This window comes from Lissotriton vulgaris, chromosome 2_1 (assembly GCF_964263255.1).
Source record: "Lissotriton vulgaris chromosome 2_1, aLisVul1.2, whole genome shotgun sequence".
Taxonomy (NCBI): Eukaryota; Metazoa; Chordata; class Amphibia; order Caudata; family Salamandridae; genus Lissotriton; species Lissotriton vulgaris.
The window spans coordinates 205,830,809-205,857,811 of NC_141687.1; positions in this window are offsets into that span (position 1 = coordinate 205,830,809).

Below are 27,003 nucleotides of genomic sequence, written 5' to 3' on the forward strand. Positions count from 1 at the left end.
ACTATTAGGTGATATCTATGCTATACCGTTCACCGGAAGATATCACCCTTACCTTGAACTTGTTAATATTTATGTTCGATGCATCCAACTATTCCCTCACTACTCTTATGGCTTATTAGGCCGATATTGACTTGTTAATAATATACAACACTACCTCATAGAACTTGACTGCATGACTATGACACTACCTAAACATAGGCACTCCCTAATACTAACTACTTAGGCGTTAGGAATATATCTTACCTTAATCACCGTAGACAGCACATTACCTCCCACACCTGATTTGTTTTTGCTGCTATAATTGCTATTATAATGTCAACTGTTTAATTCTTCTATGTCCCTAGGTAATCCCCTTTCTAACCTCCCTGATAGCTCTCTGCCCTACCTCTATATATGTTTTGTTGCTATAAATGTTACCACCATGTCAATCTGTTTTCCATATGTTAAGCGCTCTGATACCCACGGGTCATGTCCGCGCTATATAAAACACTATAAATAAATAAAATAAATAAAATTAAGATAGAAAGATGATGGAATCTTAGGAATAAAGGTAGGATTAGTTCTGGGGAGAACGTAGTCATTGGTAAAGCGAGGATATGGATGTTTAATACAAAAAGCCTGTATTTCGCGGACTCTCGTAGCGGAAGTAAGGAGATATATTTAAGCTCAGCTCTGTGAATTGGTTCAAAGGGATGCTTCATAGCTGTGCTAGCACCAGATTCATTCTCCATTTAGGAGGAGGAGCTCTAATAAGAGGAAAAAACTCTGAAGAGACCTTTCATTACTCATTGGTAAAGCGAGGATATGGCTGTTTAATACAAAAAGCATCTATTTCACGGACTCTCCTAGCGGAAGTAAGGAGATATATTTAAGCTCAGCTCTAGTCATTGGTAAAGCGAGGATATGGCTGTTTAATACAAAAAGCCTGTATTTCACGGACTCTCCTAGCAGAAGTAAGGAGATATATTTAAGCTCAGCTCTGTGAATTGGTTCAAAGGGATGCTTCATAGCTGCGCTAGCACCAGATTAATTCACCATTCAGGAGGAGGAGCTCTAATAAGAGGAAAAAACTCTGAAGAGACCTTTCATAAACTGCTTGCCTTATCAGCTAGAGCAAAGAGATGGGCCACCAGAGGAACGTCTGTAAATGGAGATGGCGGCCAGATGTAACTCGATAGATGTGAACATAAGGCCAGATTTAGCCAGTGAAAGCAGATACGGAAGAATTTTGTCTGGAGAACACTCAGAGGATGTTCATTATTATTAAGGCACCAAGAAGAAAAACTTTTCTAATTAAGAAAGTAGGTCTTAATCATGGATGGTGATCTAGCTTTAGCAAGTATGTCTCTACAGTCTTGAGGCAAATCTAATTCCTTGAATTCAGAGAGTTCAGAAGTCAGGCATGTAATTGCAGTGGGCTGGATGTGGATGGAGAATCTGGCCCTTGCTCAATGTCAAAGCGTTGGCGATACTGGGAGGGAATAAGTTCTGCATTCTGAGAGTAGGAGAAGCTCTGTGAACCAGTGCTGACGCGGCCAATGTGGGGCAATGAGAATTATCTGGCATGGCTCCATTTTCAGCTTCCTGAGAAGTCTCAGGAGAAACGCAAAGGGGGGAAATGCATAGGCGAAGATCCCCGTCCATATCATCATGAAAGCATTTCCCCAATAGCCTTTTTCCGGTTCCCATCTGGCATAGAATTGGCATTTCCGATTTGCCTCGTAAGCGAAGGGATCCAAGTTGAGCTAGCCCCACATCTGGAAAATGTATTCCAGGATTGTCTGGTCTACTTCCCATTCATGGCAAGAATTAAATGTCCTGCTTAAGGTGTCTGCTAGACTGTTGATTATCCCACGCAGATGTTCTACATTTATAGATCTGTGGTGAGAGAGAAGCCATTTCCATGTCTCTTGAGCTTCCTAAGATAGGATGTAAGAGCTTGTTAGTCCTGGCTTGTTTAAGTAATGCATGCATGTGGTATTGTCTGTTCTTATGAGGACAGAGGATCCCTTAAGCCTAGGGATGTTAGCCTAGCCTGTTAGGCTAGAAATATACCCCTGAAGCACCAGAAAGTTGATGTACATTTTTGACAGTGCTTTGGACCCTTTCCCCTTTTAGAGGAGATCTTGAAGTTAAACCCCCCATCCTTCGAGGGAAGCATCTGTAGTGAGGACGAAATCTGGTGTTGGAAAAAGGAAAGTTAACCCTGTCAATCAATCAATCAATCAATCATGGCATTTATATCGCGCACTACTCACCCGGGAGGGTCTCAAGGCGTGTGGGGAGGGGGGTCTGCTACTGCTCGAACAGCCAGGTCTTGAGCTGTTTCCTGAAGGCGAGGTGGTCCTGGATCAGCCGCAGGTGGACGGGCAGGGAGTTCCATGTCTTAGCCGCTAGGTAGGAGAAGGATCTTCCTCCGGCGGTGGCTCTCTGGATGCGAGGCACGACGGCGAGGGCGAGGCTCGCCGATTGCAGCTGGCGGGTGGGCGTGTAGAAGGTCAGGCGGTCGTTGAGGTACCTAGGGCCCAGGTCGTGGAGGGATTTGTGTGCGTGGGTGAGGAGTCTGAACGTGATCCTCTTGTTGACAGGGAGCCAATGTAGGTCTCTCAGGTGGCTCGAGATGTGGCTGCGTCGGGGGACGTCCAGAATGAGTCCGGCGGAGGCATTCTGGATGCGCTGGAGTCTCTTCTGAAGCTTGGCTGTTGTTCCGGCGTAGAGGGTGTTTCCATAGTCCAGTCTGCTGGTGATGAGGGCCTGGGTGACCGTCTTCCTTGTCTCGGTGGGAATCCATTAGAAGATCTTGTGGAGCATGCGGAGTGTGTGGAAGCAAGATGAGGAGACGGCGTTGACTTGTCTGGTCATCGATAGGGAGGAGTCCAGGATGATGCCCAAGTTGCGTGCGTGGTCTGTTGGCTTGGGTGCGGCGCCTAGGGCTGGGGGCCACCAGGAGTCGTCCCATGCGGAGGGCGATGTTCCCAGGATGAGGACTTCTGTCTTGTCCGTGTTCAACTTTAGGCGGCTGCTGTTCATCCATTCGGCGACGTCTTTCATCCCTTCATGAAGGCTCGTTTTGGCGGTGTCGGGGTCTTTGTGAGGGAGAGGATCAGCTGGGTGTCATCGGCGTAGGAAATGATGTTCAGGTTGTGATTGCGAGCGATGGCAGATAGTGGTTTCATGTAAATGTTGAAGAGAGTGGGGCTGAGCGATGATCCTTGCGGGACGCCGAAGATGACTTCGGTGGCCTCCGAGCGGAACGGCGGGAGGCGTACTCTCTGTGTTCTTCCGGAGAGGTATGAGGTGATCCAGGGCAGGGCCTTCCCCTGGATGCCGGTGTCGTTGAGTCGTTGGACTAGGGTGCGGTGGCAAACAGTATCGAATGCAGCGGAGAGGTCAAGGAGGATGAGTGCCGCTGTTTCACCGTTGTCGAGCAGGGCTCGGATGTCATCAGTAGCTGCGATGAGGGCGGTCTCGGTGCTGTGATTGGCTCTGAATCCGGACTGCGATGGGTCGAGGGATCCGTTCGTCTCGAGGAAGGCGGCCAGTTGCTTGTTGACGACCTTTTCGATGACTTTGGCCGGGAAGGGAAGGAGCGAGATGGGGCGGAAGTTCTTGAGGTCGGTCGGGTCCGCTGTTGGTTTCTTCAGTAGTGCGCTGAGCTCGGCGTGCTTCCAGCTCTCAGGGAAGGTGGCTGTGTTGAAGGAGGAGTTGATGATGTCTCGGAGATGGGGTGCGATGGTGGGGGCCGCTTTGTTGAAGATGTGGTGGGGGCACGGGTCGGTCGGCGATCCGGAGTGGATGGTGTTCATCATGCTTGTCGTGTCTTCGAGGGTCACCTCGGTCCATGTCTGGAGGATTGCGGCTGGGTGCGTAGGTTCGACCGGTGGGTGCGGGGGTTGAGCGCTGAAACTGTTGTGGATGTCGGAGATCTTGCGGTGGAAGTACGAGGCGAGGGAGTCGCAGAGGTCCTGTGAGGGGGTGATGTCGTTGTTGCCGGTGCTGGGGTTGGAGAATTCCTTGACGATGTTGAAGAGCTCCTTGCTGTCATGGGCGTTCTTGTCCAGTCGTTCCTTCAGAGATTTCTTCTTTGTGGTGCGGATGAGCTGGTGATGTCTGCGGGTGGCGAGTTTGAGGGCGGTCATGTTGTCCGTGGTCTTGTTGAGGAGCCAGGTCTTCTCGAGGGTGCGGCAGGCCTTCTTGGAGTCCTTGAGTTCGTCGGTGAACCAGGGAGCCTTCTTGTTACTGGGTCTGGTGAGTGGGTCCTTCAGTGGGGCGAGGTCGTCAGCACTTGTGGTCAGCCACTGTGTGAGGTTGCAGGCTGCTGTGTTAGGGTCCGTTGTCCTGACGGGTGGGTTCTGGCTGAGGGAGGTGGCGAGCTGGTCGGCGGTGATCTTGCTCCAGTTCCTGTGGGGAACCTGCTTCTGGTGGTGGTGGACCGTGTTCTTCGCGAAGCTGAAATGGACGCAGCTGTGGTCGGTCCAGTTGAGTCCGGTGGAGTGACTGAAGGAGACGTGCTTGCTGGAGGAGAAGATAGGATCGAGCGTGTGGCCGGCGTAGTGGGTGGGGGTGTTGACCAGCTGCTTGAGTCCGAGGTTGGCGAGGTTTTCCAGCAGGGTGGTGGTGTTGCGGTCATTGTTGTTCTCCAGGTGGAAGTTGAGGTCCCCGAGGAGGATGTAGTCGGTGGAGGGGAGGGCGTGTGGACTGATGAAGTCCGTGATGTCATCGCAGAACTGTGAACGCGGTCCCGGGGGTCTGTAGATGAGGGTGCCTCTGAGGGTCGTCTTGGGGTCGATGTGGATCTGGAAGTGGAGGTATTCGGCGGCGCTGAATGTGATGCTGGAGTCAGTCGAGATGCGAATGGTGCTCTTGTGTACGATGGCGAAGCCTCCTCCGGTCTGGTTGATGCGGTCCCTCCTGATGATCTTGTAGCCGTCCGGGATGGCTATGGCGATGTCGGGGGCTGAGGAGGCGTTCATCCTGGTTACTGTGAGGAAGGCGACGTCTGGGGATGCGGTGTCGAGGAGGTTCCAGAGTTCCACGGCGTGGTGGTGGATGGAGCGGGTGTTGAGCATGATGCACTTGAGGTGGTTGTTGCTTCCAGTCTTGGCAGGTGCGGTGCAGGTTCGGTGGCAGGAGAAGTTGCAGGATCGGCAGACGAAGGGTCCATGGGTGTGTCGCGGGGATGCTTGGTAGCATCTGGTGGCTCGGGCGGTGTTGAGTGCGATGAGTGTGGCGAAGTTGTAGGTCCTGCGGGGGGGCTGGCGGGCGCGGGGGCCAGGGGGTCTGACGCTGGGCGCGGTCCAGGCGCGGACGGGCGCAGACGGGCTTACCTTTGGCGCACCTTCGGTGCTCAAACGGCGCTCCCGCTGCGCGCGTCCGCTGCGCGGTCGCTGAGGGGCGTCATAAATAAGGAGCCGGGAGGGAGGGTCAGCTGGGAGGCGGGGTGGCCAATGGGCAGGGAGGGGAAGCGGGACTGGAGGCGGAGGCGGTAGCAGGAAGGAGGAGACTGGGGCGGCGGCCGGAGAACGGGGGGGTAGTGACCGGGTCAGCGGTGGCGGTCAGCGGGCGAGGAAGGCCGGAGCACTGCCACCAAAGTAGAGCTGTTTGCATGACCGGAGTTATCCTTATCAAGTCGTCGAACAATCCGGTTATCTAACGGCATTCCTTGTCTGGTTCTTCTTGTATCGGTTTCATCCTGAGACGAGCGTGCGGTACCAATGGGATAGCAGAGGACAACATCCCAAGAACAGATTTTTTATCATCCTCACAGAAGCAGACTTTCTTCCTCTTAACTCTGTTGCTGGGGAAATTAGGTGTGATTGCCTTTCTGAGGACAAGAATGCATTGTCTTGGATAGTGTCCAAAACTGCCCCCAGAAATTGCGTCCTATGAGAAGGATGCAGAACTGACTTTTGAAAGTTGAGAGATAGCCCCAGGGGTTGAAACATCTGAAGGCAAGTTATTTATGCTTTTGAGGCTTGTCGAAAGGACGGTGCTTTTATTAGCCAGTCGTCTACGTAAGGGAACAGCTGCAGGCCCTACAGTCTGAGATGAGCAGAGACTGGTGCTATACATTTTGTAAAAACTCTTGGAGCTGACTGCAGACCAAAAGGGAGATCCTTGAATTGAAAATGCGCACCTGGCACAGAGAAACTGATACACTTTCGATGTTTGGAATGTATAGGGATGTGAAAGTATGCATCCTGCAGATCTAGTGTTGTCATGATCGAAGAGCTGCAAAATCTCCTGAAGAGTAACCATTCAGAAGGACTTTTTCAGCAGAAATGTGTTTAATGTCCTTAAATCTAAAATTGGCCTCCACTCTTCTGACTTTTTCTTGACCAGAAAGAAATGGCAGTTAAACCTTTTCACACTTTGGAGTGGGGGACTCTCTTTATAGCTCCCTTTTGGAGCATAATTCTGGCTTCTTCTTTCAGGAGAGTAAGATGAGTTGGAGGCTTCTTTAGAGGTGGAGGAGGGGTCTTTACAAATTCTAGGCTATTACCAAATCTGAATATATCCAGTACCCATTTATCTGAAGTTACGTTCTTCTATTGGTCGAAATGTCGAGAAATATTAGGAGTCTTGGGGTTGAAGCGTGGCTAAATTGTAGCAGGTGCAGGGGAGGTGTCACTGCTTCCTAGCATTATCTCTGGCCTGCTGGGGTTGTTTTCTCCTGGTTTGCAGTCCGGTGTAAGCAGCAGCAGCGGGTGCTCTGTAGGATAGTTGCTGTTAAAAGTCAGATCTATTTTGGTAATTCTTGGGTTGATATCTTTGGTAGGTACCACAAAAGTAGTAAGATCCTCTGCCACAGGCGCCTCAAAAGGTTGTCTTCCTGTACTGAAGAGTACTCAAGGCTTTTCCTATGTACGTGTCCTTTTTAATTTCTTGTAAGGCATCGTCTATGTGTTTGCCAAACAGTGCATCCCCATCGAATGGCATATCTAGTATCTTGCTCTGTACCTCAGGACGAAAGGTGGTAGACTTGAGCCATCCCTGTCGATGAAGAACTGCTGTCCCAGCCAGTTGACGAAAGCCTAGAGAAACAAAATCCATAGAGATGTCTATTATCTCGAATGCTGTCCTCTCTCCTTCAAGGAGAATTTTCCTTGCCTCCTGTTTCTTGTCATCCAGCAAAAACTTAAGGTACGGAGCAACATTAGACCACATCTGGCGGTCGTACCATCTCAGAATTGCCAAGAAGCTTCTGCAATGGTGGTGAATGTTTTCCCTGTATTATTAAGTCTCCTTCCATCCTTATCAGGTGGTGCAAATATTGGCACTGAAGGGTTTCTAGATCTGCGCTATGCAGCTTTGGAAATTACAGAATCTGGCCTAGGATGTCCGGACAGGCATGCAGGGGCATCGTGTGGGGCGCAATACTTTTTGTCAATTCTAGGAAGAATTGCAGGCATAGAGAAAGGATTATTCCGAATTTTAATACCCTCCTCCCAAATATGGTCAATGATGGGACTAGCGCGGGCCGATTTCCTGTTCTGTTCCTTCAAATTATATAAAAAGCAGACGGACTGCTTAATAGGCATAGGAGGGTAGAAACGGTTTGCCGCTATTTCCATGATGGCATGAAAACCTCCAACGTCCTCCGGAAGAGAATCAGTTGCCTGAGGAACCAGTGGGAACGGTGCTGGGATTAAGTAATCCTCCCACTCATCGATGGTAGTTGGTGTTTTAGGAAGTTCACCTTCCTCAGCGACTGTATTATCGTCATCATCTTGCGCTCCTGAGTCTTGTGGCAAAGGCAAAATATCTTGGCCTTCCATAATCGAGGGTCCTGCTGTATGCAGAGCAGGTGGAGGAGTCTGTGAACAGAACCTGCTGCAGTAGGAAAACGAGTATGGTAATCCTGCAGCATAGCTGTCAAGTCCTGCACCAATGCCACTGATTCATAGGTTCTTGACGAGGCAACAAAACCTAAGGCCTTTGCATAGGTTGATCATGTTCATAATACTCCTCCTCATCATCCTCTTCTTTGTACTTTACATGAAGTCGAAAGGGGCTGCGAGCTGGACTTAGCAGCCCATCATCTCCAAAAAATGGCTAGGAGGTAAAGGAGAAACATATGAAGGGTCTTGGAAAAAACCTCTCATTGATGGAACCGTGGACGAGAACCTGGATGACAATACAGGTGTAATTTTCAAGGAAGTAGGCCTTCTACGTATAAGCATAGACGAGATGATCATCAACGGTGCCACATGTATCGATGAAGTTGACATGACTGTCGTCAACGTTGATGTAGTCATCATCGAGGCCGTTGACGGAAGAACCATTGTCGATGGTAATGTCGTCGTAGATGCAGTTGTCATCACCGACGGGTGAGGCGTCGATGAGGGAGGGACCGTCAACGCCGATGGTGTCGGCGGCTGGAGAGATGTCGACGGGGGAGAGAATGTTGTCGGCGGCGGTACCGTCAACTGACGGCACAGAGATTTTCCTAAACGATGGTACAGACTTTGCTGATGGCTCCGTTGATGAAGTAAGCGTCGACAAAGGTGGCGGTTTTATGGTTGACTATGTCTTTTTCGACGACGAGGATCAACTGACAGATTCTGACTGAATTTTAGGCTGTTTGAAGGCAGCTTTCTGAGGTGTTTTAGAGGTAGTTTTTCCTCCAGATTTTTCTTCAGAAGAGAAAGTCAGCTTCCCTTTTTTAGAGGTAGAGTGCATAGTCTCTTGATGGGTCTTTTTAGATGACTTTCCAAGTCTCTCAGGATATTCCTCAGATCTGTCCCTCTTCTTAGTCAGCTGGACTGGCGCCTGAGAATTACCACTGCCTTCATCCTCCAAAACCACAGAGGATTTAGATTTTAACCTCTCCAGGCCAATGAGCAATCTGCTTTCCCTGTCCTTTAAAGTTTTAGATGAAAAGGTCCTGCAAATCCTACAGTCCTTGAGCAGGGTTATTATTATTATTATTATTATTTTTTTTTTGAAAACCTTTATTCATAAAAAGGAGGTACATGCGCAGGCCCACAACCATCATGGCCGGCCGCAAAAACAGTCAATGAAACAGGAGAAATTAGAGCAAATCAGTAAGCAGGATATAACGAAGGATATAAGGAGTGGTCGTGGGACTCGGAAACAGGATATGAGGTTTTCATTTTAAAAGTTTAGAAGAGAAGTAGGGGCTGCAACAACAAGGACATCACACCTCAAAGGATAGGAGCACCAAGGAGATGAAAGGGATTTCTCCCCAAGTAGTATCGGAGACAGGCAATGACAAAAGCATCTATGCAATCTAGGCAGCCACGGCGACAATATTGGACAGTAAACCATAGTAGAACATTCCACATTTCTAAGATCACCCCGAGAGCCTACCCCCCAAGAATAGAAAAACAGAGGCTCATCAAAAAGCCGGAAAAAGAGAGAAAGGTGCGAGACCAAGAGACAGCCAACCCTACTACAGAGGAAATAACCCTCCCAAAGAAGGAAAAGAGCGATAGGGACCATAGAACAAAACAAACTAAAATAACAAACCCCCCCCACACCCGCCACCCTGCACCCCTGTAATGGCTACGGCCAAACCCACTAACAGCGTGCCTGTCGCCCCGAAACTGCCCCACAGAAGGGAAAATATAAGAATAAGCGGAGGAGGAGAGAAAACAAACAAGCCCCCGGACACCCGGTACCCCCCACCAGCGGCAACCCCGCCATAACACAATCTTCATCGAGCAATACTAAACAGTCAGCAATATTACGGGGAAGATAGTCACCATGAAAACCCCTTCCCCCCCCCTACCCCGAGCCCGGTGAGGGATTTGGTGCAGTCCCGGCAAAACTAAACGGAGCAACCCCAGGGAAACAGAAGACAACCCTGCAAGTCTCACGAGGAGATCCATAACCAAAGGCATATCAGGTACAAACAAAGGGAGCGTCGCAGATGGTCCGAAGTAGTGGCAAGGGGCGAATAAACCTCAAAGACAAAGTCAGCCCTGACCAGTACGAGTCCGTCCCGGAGCACATCCCGACCAAGCCACATCCGACCAGAGGCATCCAAAGCGTCCGTGGCAGATCAGGGCGTTGAAGATGAAGCAAAGTCCGGTCACAAAATGGCGGCATCCCCCATGTAGACGGGCCGAGACAAAGGAAAATGGCAGGCCCCGTAGATGGGACCCTGAGACTCGACAAGGAAGTGCAGTACAGCCATCGTCGATATACCATCGGATAGGAGATGTAGAGGGACGACCATGTACTGTAGAGGATGAGGGAAAAGTGAGGTCAACAAAAAAGGAAGGGAGTTGGAGGAACTGTAGCTAGGCTCGCCCTCCAAATACTAAGTTAAACAAATGGTCTCTGTTTCCAGATACCTAAGAGCCTTGCTAGATTTTTCAGATAACAACCAACACACACTGGGGTCGATTGTGGAAAAATGATATTGTGTACAAAAAAAGGAGAAATGCTCCTCTTTTAGGTGTCCCCTCACTCACCAGGGTTGCCCCACGGTGACATGCTTCATCATTGGGGCCATCCCAGTCCTCTACGGGCTGGGGCGTGCTGCGACTTACGACAGTTACGTAGGAGCACTTTATTAGACTATGTGTGGTGCATGTGTATTTGAGGAGTGGACTATGTGATGTGTGTTAAAAATACCTGCCCAGTAGGTTTACAATAAACTTTATTCTTGCCTCTAGGTGGTAATATTAAAAACGGGGTGGAAAGATAGGCTACCCTAAACGTAATGTGTCCAGATGTACCTATCAACTCCTATCGTCGACATGTTTCGTGCATACCCCAAGCACTTCTTCGGGACTACACAGGGACCAGCCCTGTGTTCGCCACTCCTTAGCTCTTCAATGAGATATTGATGAATAAGTTTAAATTTTAAAGTTAAAGTTAGACTGCAGCAAACTATATTAAGTGCATGCAATGATACCTACGTATTTGTTCCAAAAACACGTGGTTCCTGAAAAATAAAAGACAACTTGAAAAGTCACGGGGTGAATTACCCCAAATCTTATCACACATAGTTTACAAGAAGAAAATGTGATGATTTCCTGTGATTTATAAACGGACATTTTGACCGTGGTTGTATCCATGCACAAAAACGTGTTTCATTTCGTGCATCGTAACGTGATAAAAACACCTCTCTTTGTGACACACCCAAACATTCATCTGTCATACACACTCATACATACATTTCCTGAGACCTAACTGGGCCCCATGGATTCGGAGGGGTTCGGTATCCTAGCAGCTCTGGTGAGAGAAAGGCGGATTTTGTAAATAGCAGAGCCTCGGGCCGATTAGCAATAGTAAACTGACCCGTGGATGGCCATTGTTTCCCCGATTTGACTTACTTGTGCACCGGATACCTCCTACTTTTAGGCACCTACTTGTGTCCCTCCGCTCCGGATGTTATCGGACCGAGGGTTTCTGGTCAACAAAAAAGGAAGGGAGTTAGAGGAACTGTAGCTAGGCTCGCCCTCCAAATACTAAGTTAAACAAATGGAACTGTAGCTAGGCTCGCCCTCCAAATACTAAGTTAAACAAATAGCCCTCCAAATACTAAGTTAAACAAATGGGCCCTCCAAATACTAAGTTAAACAAATGGGCCCTCCAAATACTAAGTTAAACAAATGGAAAAGTGAGGTCGACACTCAGAGAAACAAAGTCAGGCTGCCGCACGGGCTCCTCGAGATGGCGGGTCAATTCACTCGACTGGACCTCAGATTTCTGTGCCGGCGATGTAGCGTCTGCGGCCGGTCGTGGGCAAAGATCGTCCAGTTTCGCCGCCAGGGAGACACATGTGTCGGTAAATTGCGATCGGAGCGCCCCAATCGCCGCCATTTCGGATCTCAGCGAATGTACGCCATCCACCCCCTCCATCCCGGAGTCCAAGGGACAGAGGTTGGCACAAGCTCCAGCCCACAACGCCGGGCTCCGGGCACACCTTTGGTGATAGTAACAACACGGGCGCCCCAGACTAGCAAACTCAGCACACACACCAGTCGTGGGTGCAGCCCGTCAGCCCCCGGGGCGGGAAACGAGGGTCAGGTACACAACCCACAGCACGGTGCAGCGTCTCTACTCCGGCATCATCCATCAACGAGGAGAAGGGACTCAAAGGTGGAAAAAATCTCGGTCCCATAGCCGATGTTGAACAGGTCCCCCTCGGGTATTGCAAAAATCGAGGTCCCGGCGGCAGCCCGGGAATAGGCCAAAAATGGAACACGACCTAACTTCGTCGCTGAAGTGTGCAAAAAATCCGGGAAAGCACCATTGGCATCAGGCAACCTTCATACATCCAGGCCCAGGGCGTGGGTAGAGGATAGACAACAGGATTGACGGGCCGCCGGTGGAGGTCGGCGGAGCCGGGAGCTTATGCGGCCATCTTGGTTCACGGCGTAGCTCTTCCTCAAGCAGGGTTATTATTATTATTATTATTATTGCATTTATTGAGCGCACAGCTACCCGGAGGTTTCCCGGCGCTTGCCTTGGGAACCCGTCCTGGCTTTTCCCCTGTGAGATAGCCCCTACAGGGCATCCCCAAGGTGAAAGCCAGGCATCCCGCCGCAGGGCGGCCGTTGTGGAGATTAAGCAAGCTTAATGTCCAGAGTTGCAGAGTGAGAACCCATGATTAGAGCAGGCACCGAAGCGAGAATTATCGAGCCCATGGACATTTGAGCTCAAGACCCTGCCGCGTCGGGAATTGAACCCTGGTCCCGGGTCTGACCTCAGCTTCCGGGTCTGCCTGCTCTACACCGTGAGCCACACTTCTCCAATAAAGGCAATAAATACACTCCTTGTGGAGATCTTCAAAAAGTAGTCTCTTTTTACCACAAGAGCCACAAGGCAATAATAAACCTTTTTTAGAAGTATCAAACATTCTGTACTCAACAAAATCCAAGAGAAGTACCAAAAACTGAGCAGAGCTCATTGAGATTCCCTGTTAAATGACATGGGGTAGAAAATCTGAGGAACTTGCCACCAGAGGGTGCTAGACCCTGATTGATTTTATTTCAACTTTGGTTCTTTTTTTTACAAAAGGACAAGGATGGGCTATTACAGTGACTGTACAGTCCATTATAGCCTATTGTAATATATTTTACTACTGTTATTTATATTTATTTTACTATACCGTTAGACTCCCACGTAGACGGTGGGGATGATTAAAGCATGTGAATCTATGAAAGATCCAATAGTGGATAATTGATAAAACTTTACAAAAATCCTACACCGTTTATTATGTGAAAACTCACACTTCAACCTACAAGGGTCACTCAAACAGGTCAACTACAAGGGACAGCAACAAAAATCACCCTACAAACCCTGAACATGATTATGGGAAGAATTCCCACTAAACGTGAGCAAATGACATTATGGATAGCACAGAAAATAGCATAGCTTGAGGCAGTATTTCCACTCACAGGCCAGCAAGAAAAACACAGAATACTGACAATCTGCTTGCCAATGGGAATAGCTCTCCCGATAGAGGGTTTTACCACTTGGGGTACAGTCTTCGCTGCAGTTTATACCAGAGTGCATGGTAACCCCTCAATAGCAGTCATACCAGAAGTATTGAAACAAATACAGAATGAGTACAGGGGAGAACCTGCCATGGACTTAGGGAAGAAATTGATAGGCAAATTTTCCCAGGTATCTACAATTATGTTAGCAAACATAAAAGGGGAGGAAGCAGCAGTGGCTATATGCCAACGCCTGAGGGAATGCACTCCTGCACAACAGTAGTGAGAATTACCTAAAATTATCAAAGAGCCCTATGCTTCGCTGACTAGAGATAATTTGGGAGCTAGATCTGTGAAACCACAAGTCGTAGCACGCCTCAGTCCCTAGAAGACTGGGATGGCTCCTATGATGAAGCATGTCACCGTGGGGAAACCCTGGTGAGTGAGGGAACTCAAGAAAGAAGGTTTTGTGAAAACCCGCCTTTCAAAGGCTAGGTTCTTGATCCCTAGATATAGGGATTTTCAGGTCCCTGAGACTCCAGCAGGAGGCAAGCTCTTTTCCAAGCCCTTGGAGATCCTTCACAAGTTGAAAATAAAGTACACAAAGTTCCTTTCTCTTGCCTTATGCAGTAAGGCAACCACTACAGGCCAATCCCCTAAGCAGCACTTCAGCTTAGGAATAGTCTCTCCTCAGTTTCTTCCGGTTCCTCTCCTCAGTAAAGGTTTCTTCTTGTAGTCCAAAAGTGATCTAATTTCTTGGGATCAGGGTCCCAATATTTATACCCCAAAATCCTTTGTTCTCTGAGGACAGAGAGGTCTTTGTCTAGTCCAAACTAGTTCTGGAGCACTCTGTTTGCATGACTTTCCTTTCACAGTGCAGAGCAGAAATATCAGACGCCCCACAGGAGGTGGAGCCAGCATTGTGGAGGGAAAGCACAGCCCTGGAGCACTTTGTTGACATGATTCCTTCCCTTCTTTCAGTGTGCAGGGCAGAGACATCAGCCGCACCCCAGGAGGTGGAGCCAACATTGTAGAAGGCAGGCACAGCCCTATTCAAGGTTCAGGTGCAAGTCCTCCCTCCCATCTAGCTGCCTATCTCTCTATTCACCACTGGGCTGACTCATCCTGTCTCTTGGAATCCCCCAGCCCTGTCACTCACAAACTCCAGACAATGAATACACAACCTAGCAGAGGCAGGCTTGAAAGGTTAGGCAAGAAAATACCTACTTTCTAAAAGTGGTATTTTCAAACACAGAATGTTAAAACTAACTTCACTAAAATATGCATTTTATCATTCTGAGTCTAGGCATACTAAACTCGAATTTCCACCATGTTCTCTGAGTCAGTTAGGATTATAAGAATGTAATAATCTAACTACCCATTCTGGCCTATGGAGAACAGGTAGCCTTGCAATAGTGAAAAACGAAAATGGCTGTAATTCACTATTAGAACATGCCACACACACCAGGGCATGTCCTACCTTATACATACAATGCACCCTGCCCTTGGGCCTACCATAGGGGTGTCTGATATGAAGTAAAGGGAAGGTTTAGGAACTGGCAAGTGGGTGCACTTGCCCAGTCAGCATGACAGTACCAGACTGCATACAGGCTCTGCAATGGCAGACCTTAGACACATTTTACAAGGCTGCTTCTGTGGGTGGCACAATCAGTGCTGCAAGCCCACCAGCAGCAGTTGGATTTACAAGCCCTGGGCACACTCAGTGCTCTGTACTGGGGTCTGGCAAGTAAACCAAACAAGCCATTCATGAAATCACTAATCCATACACCAATTTACAGTAGGGAGCACTTGCACTGTGGCACTGGACAGCAGTGGCACAGTGCCCAAAGCATCCAACACCAGCAAAAACACATGAGGCAACAGCAAAAATGGAAGGGACCACAACCAATCTAATGGCACTATCACTGCTGATGGAAGCAGCAAAAGAAACTAAGTCATCTCTATTCTTTTCATTTATTGATTATACAGCTGCATTTGACCACGTGGACCGAAACAAACTTTGGACGAAATTGGACAAACTGGGAATACCTAAACACCTATTAGACGTCCTAATACTGCTCCACACAAACACCTGGATTAAAATTAAACTTGGGGCTGGAACACATCTTTCAAAACCCATAACGACAACAAAAGGACTGAAACAGGGATGTCTACTTGCACCGATCCTATTCAATCTTTTTTTAGCCGACTTACCTGGGCAACTAGACAAATGCTCCAATCACGCACCAAAACTAGGGAAAATCATCCTCTCAAGCCTGTTATATGCGGATGACCTGTTGCTGATAAGTCGGACTCCAATGGGCCTTCAACATCTTTTGAACATAACCAATGCCTTTTCAGAAAAAAATGCCCTACAAATAAACTTCAATAAATCAAAGGTGATGACTGTGAACTATAAGAAAAAAAAGAACCCTTGCTGGTACTTGAATGGCGAAAAGCTCGACCAGGTCACCACATATAAGTACCTGGGAGTAATCCTGGACTCAAATAACACTTCGAGGGCGCAGTTTAAATCTTTGCGAGGGAAGGCTATAATGACTTATATGGCTCTAAAAACATTGAAGGGTAAATTACCCGATCTGACACTGAAACCTCTTCTCGATCTATTGAGTGCCAAATTAAAACTGACTCTCACATATGGGAGTGAATCACACCATGGTAAGGACGCGGCGTTACTGGACACTCTCATTGCCAATTCATACAGGGCTATTTTCAATCTTCCCAAGTACGTTTCCCCAGCTCAGATTCGACTAGAATTCGGTATCCTGAAACAAACTCTAGAGAGGCGGAGCGTGTATGCAACAAACTGGCATAAAATTCTTAATGCAGATGCTGGATCTCTATGTGCAAACCTATGGGAAGAACTACTTCGGCACCGCAACCTTGCGCCGAGAGCCTACTTATATGAAACGCTCAAAGTTCTAGGCCTGACTGAAACCTGGGAAACATCAATGGATCTCTTGTCCTTTAAAAAAGTAGCTAAAAAATCAGCTAGCATCATCTCAGCGATAGAAGACAAGAAAGACCTAGCAAACCGAGCACATGGATGGCTAACGGTGGGAGCCTATGAAAAACTGTGGCCACAAGCGTACTTCAGTATCGGCATGAAAATAAATGTTAAAGAAAAATTCCTAAAATTACGACTTGGTGTAATTCCCATACTTCCACATCTTCCACCTTGGGAGAGAAATAACCCTTCACAACAGTGTCGCATGTGCAAAACCGGCAAGGAAGACATAATTCATGTGATTTGCATCTGCCCTAGCATAAAGGACCTGAGGTTCAATCTCTTACGTCCTTTTTTTAACCTTTATGCCGTCCGGACCTGCAAATAGGCAGCCATATTGTGCTTTTCTACTAGCGACACTAAATTGAACTGTCAAGTTGTGAAGTTCTTTGACCTAATAAGAAAGAGACTTAACCATGCCATATGAACTTTTAATCCTATGATGCTAACCATATAACTGTTAACATCACTGTAATTTTATGCACCTTATTTTTTGTTTTTTGTTTGTTTGTTACGTTAAAGCAAAAATTACTATGGACACTTTTCAATTTTGTAAAGATTTTAATTAATCATATACAAATAAATATTTTACTTACTTACTCACACACACCAGGGCATGTCCTACCTTATACATGCAAAGCACCCTGCCCTTGGGCCTACCATAGGGATGTCTGATATGAAGTAAAGGGAAGGTTTAGGAACTGGCAAGTGGGTGCACTTGCCCAGTCAGCATGACAGTACTAGACTGCATATAGGCTCTGCAATGGCAGACCTTAGACACATTTTACAAGGCTGCTTCTGTGGGTGGCACAATCAGTGCTGCAAGCCCACCAGCAGCAGTTGGATTTACAAGCCCTGGGCACACTCAGTGCTCTGTACTGGGGTCTGGCAAGTAAATCAAACAAGCCATTCATGGAATCACTAATCCATACACCAATTTACAGTAGGGAGCACTTGCACTGTGGCACTGGACAGCAGTGGCACAGTGCCCAAAGCATCCAACACCAGCAAAAACACATGAGGCAACAGCAAAAATGGAAGGGAGACCCACACCAATGGTGCCAGGTCTAACAATGGGTTTAATCTAATTTCAAAGGTGCTATTTTTAAGCCAGATCGGAATGAACCACCTTAGACAACCCTTGACATCTCAGCAACAGACGTAGGTGTAGAGGGCAGATGGTTTGTTGAAATGTCTTCTATAGGTTGTCAGATTATCCCTGAAAAAGCAGCTGATTGTTCTACTACAATTTTCCTCCATGCTGTTTCTTTTTTCTATCCTTTTGCTGTTTTATTAACCTTACACATTCTATGTTGTTTTATCTTGAAAAGGTGATAGACACAGTTTATTATGAGTGATTTGAATACTCACAGTTTGATTATAAATCAATAGGAGTGGTACCACTGTTTGGATATTGCTCTTTAATGCAATTAATCAAAAGAGTGGAGATCCACAGGGTATAATACTTTTATCTCTTTTTTTCCTCACTTGCAAGGACACCATAGGTGTTTTTAAACGGACCTTTAACAACTAGAAATACAAAAGGCATGATTCAGGATAAAGTACGTAGCCAGATGCCTTCTGTATCTGGACTTTAAATCCAAAGAGCTCTATGTTATTTTTTAGGGGTCCAAAAGATGAATAAAATTGTCTATGATACCCTAATGCTAATTTATTATAGGGGTTCCTTGACAAAGTTAAAAATAGGGGGTAACACTATTTGAAAGCATTAGTATCTCCTGGTTAACATGTTTCAGCCAATACACCTTACCCCTTGGTGTCAACTGGCTTTCTTCAGGACTGAAATTTGATCCCATGGTCTGCTTAGTTTAGATTATATATCTATTTGTGAAATCCTCCTTTCTGCTACAGTTTCTCCTTAATGCAGAAATTGACCACAGGGGAGATTTTTGCTTAGTATTCGTGTATGGAAACAATTGCATGTTGAAAGCGTGTTTTTGTCTGTAAGTTTGTAACTGGTTTGCCAAGTGGGTGTGTGTGGGGTGGGTGTGTGTGGGGGGTGCGTGTGTGTGTGTGTGTGTGTGTGCGTGTGTGTGTGTGCGTGTGCGTGGGTGTGTGTGTGTGTGTGTGTGTGTGTCTCAGAGGTGTTCAGACACGAGAAGAAATGATGACGGATTCTTGATCGCCTTTTCAAATGACAAAAAAACTGCACCTATGTTTCTCCTTACTAGTAGTGAGTTTCTTCTTTTTTGATTAATTGTTTTATGAAGCTGGGAAGCTGAGGTGACAATCTCAGTTTCTTCTCATTTCCTCTTTTGATGCAGAATACTGCTCTACCCATTGAGAGCTGGTGCAGTGTTCTGATGGGGCTGAGTTCCTCTCTACCAAATTACTGTGGAACTAGTGGCCGATGGACCTTTATTGCCTGCTGAGAAGAAATAGATCATTTAAACAGGACAACAATTTATAAGAGCCATGACTCTGTAGAATCACAGACTCCTGATTCCAAGTTAGTGGGTTTCTTACAAAGCCAAGAACAACTGCATGTACAAGCACCTCATCACAAGGTTGTAGAAATACTTGGGACTAATACAAATGCAAACCTACGGGCAGGCTTTATGCGATGGATCATAAACAGAATGACAATTTCCAGAAGCAAAACACAAGCAATGATTGCTTCCAAGTCAAGTTCGGCTTTCATCTGTGGTGAATGAATGAAAAGCATTAGCCTGTCTCTACACCACCACTACTGTGACATTCCTACTTAGCATTTCCCAGGCAAGATCAGGAAAAAGGTGTCAGCATGTGAAGACTTCCTAAGAAGTACACTCACCTTGTATGGATCAAGTAGCCAAAGCTACAGAGCTCGTTCTAAAATGTTCCTTCTCTCTCCCTCGATCGCCTCGCCTCTTCTCCTGACTCGACCTTGGAGCACTGTTCCTAATACCAAATCACAAAATATAAAAACAGGCCCACAGATCACCTCATCCTGCTGGACACATCCCATAGGTGATTTTCCTAGCTGTCTTGGTGCTCCCAGCTCCTGGCTCGATTACCTTGATTCCCAGGCCTCCCTCAGTGAGAAAAAAACACCTACTCCCAATTATCAATGGCCCATGCACATTTGTATCACATCCTCGCAAGCGTAACTCTCCTAAACAGAAGTTGTTCTAACTAGCAAAGACGACTTTCTCCACCTGTAACAGAAACGTGAGAACAGAACAAATTCAACACATACATGAATTACAATACTAGCCCTGTTCCGAAGACCCCAGGGAAAATACATTTTAGGCCTACAGTAATCGGCCAACATAAGCGTAAGGTACACAGGCCTTTCAAATACACACACGAATGTACATTTCATTTAGGCCTTTCTTTATCATTACATTACGAAAGCACATAACTTCATTTTAATTGCAATTATATGGAATCCTACACGTTAAGCACCTACATTCAACTTTTATATGATGCACATTGATGCTAGAATGCATTACATCACGTGAGAATTTCGTTAAGTTAATTACATCAAATACTATGGATTACAACATTATAAGCGTAATGCTACGTTGTCTCTTCACATCACTTTTCCTACCATTTACACTTTCACGTGTTATTACTGAACACTTTCTAATGGTCAAATGTTAACACAACAAAGGAATATATCCGGGTGCGGATTATCAATGATTATGATGCACCCCTACACATAACAGAGCTCCCTCGCATTCCATCAGTCCCCATGCCCAGATTCCCAGATGCAGGAACAGTGGACCCAAGTTTACTGTCTGGAAACTGAAAAATCACTTTGGGATTGGGCTGTAGGTGCCAACCAGCCCACCCGCCGCCATCTATGTTACAGGGTGAGCATCGTTCCAGCTATCGAGTCACATCCAGGGGCGGATTGGCAAGGCGGGCATTCGGGAATGGGCCGAAGGGCCGGTGCCTCAGTGCCCTCTGTGGGCCGTTTTTTTTCTCCCGTGTCCCAGTCCACAGAGAGTGGACTAGGAAAGGGGAGAAAAAAAACGGCCCACGGAGGGCACGAGACAGACAGAGAAAATGAAAGCAGCCTCGCTGTGCGGCCTGACAGAGATTGTCAGCTGTGGGCTCTCCTTCACCCCTACCCTGCCAAGCAATCAAGCTGAGGCTGGGCTGGGGAGGGGTGATTGTTTGCAATAATCGGCCTCCCTGGGGGCCAGGTGTTTCTCAGGCCTTTGAGCCATTTGCACCTCGCCCCCCTGGCGCCCATGCAGCCCAGAAACGTGTTAGTCTTAACACCTCGCCCACAGCCCTTCACATTCAGGGCATAGTGGGCGAGGAAGAATGGGTCTTGCTGTGGGGGCCTGGTGATGTTTGGAATTTTTTTGTTTTATTTATTTATGCAATTTTATATAGTGCGGACTTTACCCGAAGGTGTCAGAGCGCTTCACACAAGGAACAGCAATAATACACGAGGAGAAAAATTACAAAAGCAAACGTTAAGTTACATGAATCAAAAGTGACAATAGTGAGCAACCAAAATACATGAGGTAGCAATCGGTACATTACAGGAGGAAAAAGTTATATGTGTGCAGGTTACAAAAGCGTACAAAATACAAGTAGAGGTATAATACTGATATTAATGGCAGACACTCCAGCACAAGAACAAACGTTATGTAGGCAATGGTGGCACTTGTGCAAGTATCTAAAGCAAACAAAAGTGAGCGGTAGCAAACACTGTGTTACAAGAGAAAAGTGACGTGTGCAAGTTACAAAAGGGTACCATACACAGGTACAAGGGTAATACTACAGTAAATGGTAAATACTCAAACTGCCAGAACACACTGGGAAGGCACTTTCCATGCACCAGCTTCACCTCAGCCTCCCCCCTGCGTACCTGGCTACCTTGGATGACCCAGAAAGCTGTGTTTTGTGATCGCCTGCCAGGACATTTTCCCAAGGCCTGGAGGGTTGATTAATTTACTAATTGCAGGGGCCTTACCTCTGTTCATGTACTCCTGAGCTGAAGGTCTGGGGAGGGCCGAGTAGGTTAGTGATAGCAGGGGCTTTGCTGCTTTTCAGGTGCTCCTGTGCTGGAGGGCTGGAATAATTTTGTGACAAAAAGGGGCCTTGCTATTTTTTTTAGTTGCTCAGCATGTAGGCCATTGTCACCTTGGCCCTGTGTCGTGTGCAAGAACAGTATCCTCCCACTTTCATTCCTTGTCTGTGCATATGGTGTTTCATGAAAGGGCACGCCCCTTGAATGTGGGCCACGCCCCTTAAATATGGGCCACGCCTCTTGAATGTGGGCCACTTTTTTCGTCAGTGCCCGGGCCGAATTGTGATCCCAATCCGACCCTGGTCACATCCTACCGTCTCTCTGCCGCTAAGAGCCTCCACCTCAGCCTACATACCGACCTCCATGCTCCTTTCTATCACTTGCTCAGAGTAGGTACTAAATGGGAGCATTAATCCCGTGGAATTAGGAATTCGGTACAGAATTTCACTGTGAAAAACACAGATCTACACCGTTATTCCCCATTCCTACAGAATAACTTATAATTAGACGGCACTCACATGGCAACAGTGTATGGTACTGGTGTTTACATATGCAGAGTTTCTACCCTGCAACTTGTAGGTAGTACCCAGCTATTTCTTTCGTCTATACATTACATTAAGTGATACACGAGTGGTAATACTTGCATCTATCCCTCAGCGTAATGGGTATTGTTTAATAAATGTTTTTCACAGAAACCGATATGTTTAGCACCGTAACATAGTTCATGTAAACTTTTGTGTTAAAACCACACATATTTAGAATAAAAAAGGTTATTTCATTTTAATGTATTCTCATTCTTATTTGTTTCCCTCAAATTATTTGGCTCCATCGGATCCAAGATAACCAACTTATTCATTTCATAATGACATGAATTCATGTCAATTCATTTGAAAACAAAATCAATGGAAACGTTTGAACGAAAAACCGTACATAACCTGTGGGTAACAGGCATAATGCCCTGCGCTTCACTCTCAGTACATTGGTACCCACCGATGTTAATAAGTACAATTTCTTGTGATTACTTTTATTTACACACTGTTTACATTCTTAAACAGCCAGTACGTGTTTTGCGCACATTGCACTCTTCAGGGCTGAAAATATGTACATCAGCATTTTTATATAAGAATACAGATTTATCTGCAATTTGCTATGCATTCTTATTGAATACGTTCATAAATTCCAAATCAAAATATAGGACTGTGTCATTCTAATGTGCCAGTGTATGAGTAGCACGTTTTAAAATGAAATGTGTATGATAAAATGTGTCTGAAATTAGATTTACGCAATTAAATCACCTATATGCTAAATTCATATATGACACGTCATAATCCCGGTCATGGAATTATGAGGCAGGGTCGGACCAAATTATGCAACAAGAAAACACAAATTATGCAGCATAATGCGGCGCATTGTTTTTATTGTATTACTTTATTATCTTGTTGTTTAAAAATAATATATATATATATTTTTTTTATTGAATAAAGAGAACAGTACCGCAGGTACAATAACATAAGGAAGTAAAACAAGACGGCATGTTAATATCTTCTGGGCAAAGGTCTCAGTCATTAGTAATAGTACAACAACAAGTACAGGAAAGTGCATTCCATTGCCCTGCAAGTCTGATTCGATTGTGCTAGAGCAATTTTTTTGTTAAAATCTGCAGATTATACAGCAGATGATGTGTTATATGGCAAAACTATACTTAGAAAAACCAAAGGAAATGATGGACGGAGCGTTGACAATACAAGCACTCACCCCCAGGCAATTGATCTAGGTTTAATCCATCACAGTTCTTTAGCCCACTCTGCCACCCCAGTTCAGACATGGCCATATGCAAATCAGTCTGACCCTGTGCCTCATGGGAACAGTCCAGCCCGAACTGCCAAGCCATGCCTTCCCTTGACTGGAAACAAGCTACCGATGACTAGTTTCTGACATTCCAGCCTTCTTCAGCCCGGCTTGCTTGAATCCAGTGGCAAAGTGAGCAAGGGACTCACGTCTGAGCATACCCTGCCAACTTATGGTGAACAAAGAAAAACCAAAGGAAATGATGGACGGAGCGTTGACAATACAAGCACTCACCCCCAGTCAACTGATCTGGGTTTAATCCATCACTGTTCTTTAGCCCACTCTGCCACCCCAGTTCAGACATGGCCATTTGCAAATCAGTCTGACCCTGTGCCTCATGGGAACAGTCCAGCCCGAACTGCCTAGCCATGCCTTCCCTGGACCGGAAACAAGCTACCGAGGACCGGTTCCTGGCTTTCCAGCCTTCTTCAGCCCGGCTTGCTTGAATCCAGTAGCAAAGTGAGCAAGGGAATCATGTCTGAGCATACCCTGCCAACTTATGGCGAACAAAGAAAAACCAAAGGAAATGATGGACGGAGCGTTGTCATTACAAGCACTCACCCCCAGCCAACTGATCTGGGTTTAATCCATCACCGTTCTTTAGCCCACTCTGCCACCCCAGTTCAGACATGGCCATATGCAAATCAGTCTGACCCTGTGCCTCATGGGAACAGTCCAGCCCGAACTTCCAAGCTATGCCTTCCCTGGACCGGAAACAAGCTACAGAGGACCGGTTTCTGACATTCCAGACCCTTGCTCACTTTGCCACTGGATTCAAGCAAGCCGGGCTGAAGACGGTTGAAATGCCAGAAACCGGTCCTCGGTAGCTTGTTTCCGGTCCAGGGAAGGCATGGCTTGGCAGTTCGGGCTGGACTGTTCCCATGAGGCACAGGTTCAGACTGATTTGCATATGGCCATGTCTGAACTGTCTGAGCTGTGATGGATTAAACCCAGATCAGTGGACTGGGGGTGAGTGCTTGTATTGTCAACGCTCCGTCCATCATTTCCTTTGGCAAATCTATACTTATACAGAAAATGCCTCGAATCGCATAATGCCAATTGCCATGCCCACAATGTTGATCAATCGAATAGCTTAGAGTGTTTCAGACAGGATGTCTATCTTTGGGGTCAGCAATCATAGGGTAAACACCAAAAACGATTTAAAAGTTTTTAATGAATGCAGAGGAAGCACACACCAAAGGCCAGTCTAATATAGAACCGAGGATGCTGAAAATAGGTCCTCGTGAGAGTTCAAGAAACCTCATGACTGCAATTTACAGCAGGTAGACTCTATCATGAAATCGGTTTGACATTAAATACTTCAGTAAGAAGCATGTAGGAGACGAGCATGTGCCAAGCCTTTGTGGCAAAGCCCCACAGAGAGTTCTAGAATATTTTGTGAAAGAACTGAGCTGACTGATTATGACAAACTTGACTAATTATGACAAACGTAAGTGTTCTAAATTCTGTATCATTCACTCGAGGACAGCCTGTGACCAACCGGTTCCTGGAGTAAGCAGCCCTATGACAGGCAAGTAAAAATGTTAAAGGAGAAATATTTGTGGACCAAAAATACTGTTATGGAAAGTGTTTTGTATGAACAAGAATAGAAGATGCTGCGGATACCTTCGCAACTTTACAGATTGGTTTGAGTACTGTACTTTGGGTTGAGTATGCACAAAAAATGGATTCTTTTTTAAGTGTGGCAGTGTCTCAGAGAATCCGGGAAATCTCTGGGGGAGAGAATTAGGCACAGAAAGAATGAAAGGGGAAGAAAGACAGAACGTTTGTTTTTATAAGAGAGAGCAAGTGTGTGTGTCTAGTTGAATGATAATCCTTCCAGTGGAGTCAGGAAATAAACACCCTCAGTACAAACCAGTTGTTGCAAAGAAGGCCTAACATTATCCAGCCTCCTATTATGAGAAAGAGTGAGCTACAGCCATCTATCTTGCTTTGCGATACAGGTATTGGTTTGCTCCCGATCAGAACTTTGAATAGAGCATGGTGCAGCCATTCTAATGAGCAGGCGATGGAGACTGTGATTCCCTGCCCCTGAACACTCATAGCAGACCCACAGAAAGTCCGAAGGCACAGAGAAAGAAAAGAAACGTGAGGCACCCCTAGGGCTGGAGCTTCCATTTCCAAACTAAGGAAACAAACGGGTTTGGGATCTTCCCTAGTAGTGGCACCAGAAAACAGAAGGACTGAAAATGTGCTTTTTTCTGTGCAGGGGGAATGCTCCAGAGGCCAAGTTTCACTTTTCTTAAAGTATTGAAAATCCTCACATCTGAGCACTACTTTTGTATGAAAAGGAGCATGGGAGGCAGGAGTTTATCCAGAGGTTTACTGTGGGCTCCCAGAGAGCCCAGTTTTTTTAACAGAGAATTGGTGGTATCCGGGTTCACACGGTGCTGCGTTGCTAAACTAATCTTGGTCACTCCAAGTAGGCTTTCCTTGGCTCCTAGGTAAAACTGGTATACCAAGTTATATCAGGAGCATAGAAAACCCAGAGGAGTTCTGTAAACCTCTCCCATAACTTACATGTAAAAGGACCCACTTTGGAAATGGACAACACTTGCAAGAGACCTCAGGTACGTTTCTTGGGTTCTCCTCACTCTTTCCCCAGACAGCCCGCAAATAAGGGGCCTGGACTACTAGTGCAATTAAGGCTTTTCTAGCCGCCAAACTAGTGCAAAGCTTAACATGTGATGGATGCTCTCTAACAATCTTTAAATCTAAATCTAAGGATTGTTAACATTATTATTGTTTCAGGTGTCGAGTGACTGCTTTTCACACAAGTTTAGTCTTCCACCTCCTTACATTTGAAATACTATTCTTTCCGTTGTTGAGTGCTTGTTTTTGACACAAGCCTCGTCTTCCACCTCCTCAAATATTTATTTTGAAGAACTGCGGAAGGAATAGTTGATGATGCTTCTTATTGACCAGGAGCCCTGATTAGCAGGGGCAGAACTCCACCACTTCTTGTGGAATTCTGCCTGTCACCATTGTGAGTGTCTTGGAGGGCTTGGAACTAACGGGCCTGCAAATTCCAGACCTGGTAGTCCTGGGTCCACAAACTCTAGGCACGATATATTTCGAGCCCAGAGATACCCACTTTCCCCACGTATGAATGCACACCTGTTAAAATCGATGTAGGGGCAAAGGCTGAAGGCAGGAGGGAACTCTACCCCAGCGTGATCTCGACAGCCCCCGAGTAAGGTCCAAAACCCACATAGCAAAGCCAGGTTCTGGTGCACACCTGATCACATTGCAGAGCTTGGAGCAGGCAGGGCCCCCATCTAAACTGACACCTGCATGGATGTTGGACTTGGCCCTTATGGCAGGTTCACCCCTAGACTTTTTGCTTGTAATGGTGACCTGGTGATGGTGATTTTTGGGTTCTGCGCACTTTCACTGTGTCCCAGTGGAAAGTGCGTGCGCACTCTGAGTGCATGTGATGAGATAGGCCTGCCCTCCCATAGGAATGCATGGGGAATGTATGTGTCCCTGGTAGTTCCTGATGCGTGGGGTGTACAGGGTCGAATCTGATATGTGCGAACTCGTGAGAGTGAATGCTTCGCAATGATGTGTGTCGCATGAGTGTGTCATATGTAGAAGTGCCACTTCTAGGAGTTGGCATATTATTATAAAATGTGTCTGGCGTGTGATTGGCTGGAGCAGGCTGGTGAGCCTGGCTCCAGGAAGGCTGGATGGGT